Here is a 5,022-nt window from a genome sequence, read left to right as displayed (position 1 = left end):
GCGGCGGATGGATCTTCAAATAATAATACAGATACTGACGTAAATACTCGAGGATATTTCCAAATACCCTCATTTAATGGTAACGATGCTAGATGTTTATTTCAAAGTGGTGATTGTAATAATTGTTTAGCATGAAATGAGTGCATATCACAAGTGGTAAAATGAAAATAATGAACTATATCGGCGAGTAGTTGCAAGTAGTTGTGCAGGATAGGAACTATTTCCCCTTCCGCTGAGCACACACACATTCACGAGCCAGAATGTGCCAGAATTCAGTTTGCCAGAGATTAAGTCATTTCTCTTTTCTTCTCAAAATAATGACCCAGTTAATTTAGTCGTTTACTACAATGGGTTTTCTATGGAAAACAAAAAGGTAAAAAATTACCTGTAAAAAAAAGGTAATTGCGTTGCGTCTATATACTTTCATATTTCTGACTTTCCTTCTCGCTGAAGTTATACAGTATCTTTAATTTGTCTCGCAATTCTGAGAAGAAAGTGAGATTTGTGAGATATAAACTCGCAATTGTTTAAATAATAATCAGAATTTTGAGATAAAAAGCCACAAATGGGTGATTTTTTAACTATGATACTTTTCTTGTCCCTGGATGAAATAATAAAATCTAAAAAACATTTCTTCTTTTTTGTTTTTGCCACACTTACTTCACCCCAAGGGGAACTTATAAAAAATGTATCATGGCTCAATCATTCTTTTTATTATATAATGAGGCCTTTTATGCATGGTTTTTACTGTTTTCCCTCTGTCCCTAAGTCGGACTTAGTACCTTCAACCTCGCTTAATTCTAAATTAAATATTTAAATAATGTAGATTAAGTACAAATGATAAAATAATGTATAATTCAATTATACATATTATATATTGCAATATTTATTCACATTTTCCTATATTTTTCATAAGTAGAACCCTTGTCCCTTGGGTTCACTGTCATTTCCACCACACTGTACAAAATAGAATCCTGGGATCATTGTTTTAGGTTTGTATACTTAGTAACCATAGCAACAGAAACTCCACAGCGGAACACAAGCTTTCTTATACTGTCTATGAACACAAGGCTGGGTGAAAGGGTGACCTCTTTAGGGGGTAATGAAAAGATGAAAAATCAAGGTAAATAGGACTAAAACTGAGAGTTTGTTTATTAGTCGTCATTTCCAAACGGCTCATATTTCACATGGACGTACAAATAACTGGATACATTTAATTTAATAATGTTTAATTTGTGCATATTTAATGCTAACTCTAAAACTAATATTAGCAAGCTAACATAGCATGATATTTTAGAGAGAAAGGAGGGAAATGTAATTTCCACCACAGTCACCACCATGTATTTACCACCATGTTCATTGTGGTGGTAAAGACAGGTTGTGGTGGAAATGACATTGTTCGTGCTAAACAACAAATTATTTGGGCTATAATACTATTTATACTATTTGCACGGGTTTTGATGGCTTAGTTGCACATCAACCTCTTCAGTGGTCCCTGATGCATCATCCTATACATTGCAACCAAGTGGCAAGCTGTTGTGTTTTGATTTTTTTCCCCTCCAAACCAAGATGGCCAATGGTCAGTCAGACATGCAAAGTTGCTCTGGAATATCCACCCATTCCTTCTATCCTAGGAGACTCTTGTAGGTAAAAAAAATATATATTGCAGCATCAAGCAATATCTAATGAGTCATATCACAGTTACATTTTCCAAGTTTTGATTTTAGATTGGGAGAAAAATCTGATTAATCATCTGTCCACTGTAGTGGACCTCATGCATCAATGGCTATATTTAAGCTACAATTCATACTTATACTGTGAATATTGTTTTTGAAAATACTTAATGTGCAGTGACTTTTTTGACTGTAAATAAATGTATTATTAGAATATAATTTTCATTGACATCAAAAAAGTTATGTGATTACATAATGCACGTTACTTGTAATGCGTTTCTTTACTCGTAACATCAAAAAGTAATCTGAATGCATTATGCATGTTACTTGTAATGCGTTACCCCCAACACTGATCAATTCAGATGAGATTGAAAAAAACGTATCGCTAGGTTTTCTCAGAGGAGGGCTATGATAGAAATGTGCATGTCCATCATGAACATAATCAGAATTCTCAGCTAATAAGGGTAAATCTCCATACTCTGGTGCACTGGAGGGAGGATCTGAGTGGTTTCCACAGTTGTACTTTGACAGGCTGTAGAAAATTCAGATGGAATCACGTGTTCATGTTCTGATATAAAAGACACGCGAAGTGCAACTTGTATGAAGTTCAATTGCCTTTGCAATATTTCACATTTATATATTTTTTGTATATATTTTATAGTTTTCACATGATTTGATATAATTGTATTGATTAGTTTGTTAAATACATATACTTTATCTGTTTGATTATTGTATTACGGTATGTTTAATACAGTATCTCTTCAGTTTAAACTATAAACGCATGCTGTCAGCTCAAGTGGACATCTGAAAATCTCTTTGAAAAATGTGTAAAAAAAACACAGTCCTAGTTCAGCATGTAGAAAGCAGTGAAAAAATGATTTGCTCTAGTTTGTACTAGTTTGTCCTAGTTCAGCATGTAGAAAGCAGTGAAGAAATGATTTGCTGATTTTTAACACATATTCATGTTTTTTTCATTTTTTGGATTGTTTTTCATTTAAAAATATTGATATGTTTTTGTTCACTAATGCTGTTGCTTATTGATTTGCTCTGGTTCACCACATAGAGCAGTAGAAAAATTGTTTTTAATTGGAAGTTGCCTATCTATGTCATTTCCGCCACACACTGTCTCTTCCGCCACGCCATGTCATTTCCACCACAACACATATTTTAAAGTAAAACATATAAAAAACATACAATCAAAACAACTATATTCAGTGGTGTTGATAATTGTGCAGTTAGGGGTAAGATATGTGTATACACTTTGAGAAATACCAACGCATTCTCATCCTTGGGCGTCATAATACTGACGCTTTTGACATTTCGTCTACATCGAACGCACATGGCACCCTTTAGCGTCAATATGAGACGCACAGAGCTTTGTTCGGTTATGGGTAGGTTTAGGTGTAGTGTAGGGATAGGGTTAGACCGCTAGGAGGCGCCTTCTGGCCCATTTCTATCTGCGTCTCATACTATTTTTTACAGTCTATGGTCTCATATTGACGCTAAAGGGTGCCATGTGCGTTCGATGTAGACGAAATGTCAAAAGCGTCAATATATGACGCCTTGGGATGAGAAATACATGATTTTGAGCTATGATAAGTAAATGAAATGTTCCAGTGATCTAGTTTTAGGTGTTTTTTAGTGTAAACATTGTAAAATCTTTACAGTCACATTTCTGAAAAATAAATAAATTGCAAATTTGATCAGAGATGTGTGTGCTATTTAATCAAATATATTTATAACAGAAGATATTTAATTATTTTCTCTTCAAAATGACATGTTTTGCTATGTGATGGAAATGACCGTTTTCTTGGACTGTCAGATAAAAATGGCAAAATGTATATATATATTATTCAATACAAATCATCACAGCCAACTTAAATGAAGGTTTCTGAGAAACCAACTGATACTAAAATACTTTTTTTTTTCCTGAAACTGTCTAGCTCAAAGAGTACCATAGTTGAAGAATTACCCAAATAAAATCTTTTTTAATCTTTTTATACCGTGGTGGAAGCTTAAATTTTTTTGTGTGTGGTTTTATTTAAAATCATTCAATAATTGATCATGTGTGTAATTGTTGTTATTAATAATATGGAATATTATGAGAATTTGAACTTAAACTCGTATGACTTGGCGCAGACTGAAACAAGCATCAACCAAATTATCATTGAATCAGTGTTGACATTTAACATTGATTCGTCATAAGGTTTGCACCCTGAAATAATGTTATTTCAATGATGAAAAGTATATCCAGATGGACATAAAATCAATATTTGTTCAACTTAAATTAAATCACTTATTTAACATTGAATCAACACAATATCAAATCATATTGCTTTGTGTACAGCAGGATTATATGCAGTTAGCCTAATTGTCTTTTATTCACTCCTTTCAATCAGAGACCACGTAGGGCCACAATTAATATGGTTTTGATTCAAAAAGTCACTCAAAGTGTACAACATCCTTCAGTTTACATGCAAATTTATTTATTTATGCCCCCACTGTTTGAACAGGATAACATCACATCCAGGAAAACATGTATATATATTTTTGTGGTGACTTTAAAACATATGGAGCTTAAAATACAATATGGCACAGACTATAATAAATTGGATGACAAAGTGACAATTACATGGAATTGTTATATCACAATATCATTTATAAAGCAAATACCAGAAGAAGAGTCTGCAAAACATGACAATATCTGGAAAAAACATGACAACCTAAACCTGATCTGTAAAATGTAAGTAAATGCAAATGGAAACACACCAACAAAGACAGAAACAGCACAGTACTACAGACTGAAACATTACTCTTGATGAATAACATTACTCTAAACTCCACACAAGCAATGCCCCCAATCCATTCAGGGGCTTAACAAATACATTTGTGCACCGTCACAGCAAAGATAAACTCTGAGACCTCCTGCAGCTTTCACTTGTTGTAAAGGCGTCTAAAAAAAAAAAGATTAAAAGAAAGATAGAACTGCACAATGTTATCGGTACACTTTATCGGGATTTTTGGCAGAAGGTGCGTCCTAAATATTTGGAAATTATACTTTATAAATGTACTACAAAATTAAGTGAAATTTGATTAAATGTTTACGTTTAAATTAAAAGTTTGTAATATACTTTAATTAAAAATTCTCATTAGTATTGTAGGAAAACACTCATTTTACCTGGTCAAAAACAGCTCTGTTTTCAGCACGCCGTTTAAGTGCATGTGTCTTTAAATGATAATGAGCTTTGCTCACCCCGCCCCTCTGTTCTGTGCGTGCACCGTTTGTAATAATAACACAATAACCATAACGCGTTGTTCATTATAAACGTGGGATTATGAACGTCGTACA

Source organism: Leuciscus leuciscus (assembly GCF_965113295.1).
Source record: "Leuciscus leuciscus genome assembly, chromosome: 18".
Classification (NCBI taxonomy): Eukaryota; Metazoa; Chordata; class Actinopteri; order Cypriniformes; family Leuciscidae; genus Leuciscus; species Leuciscus leuciscus.
The sequence above is the reverse complement of the archived record's forward strand: the minus strand, read 5'-3'. Positions refer to the sequence as shown.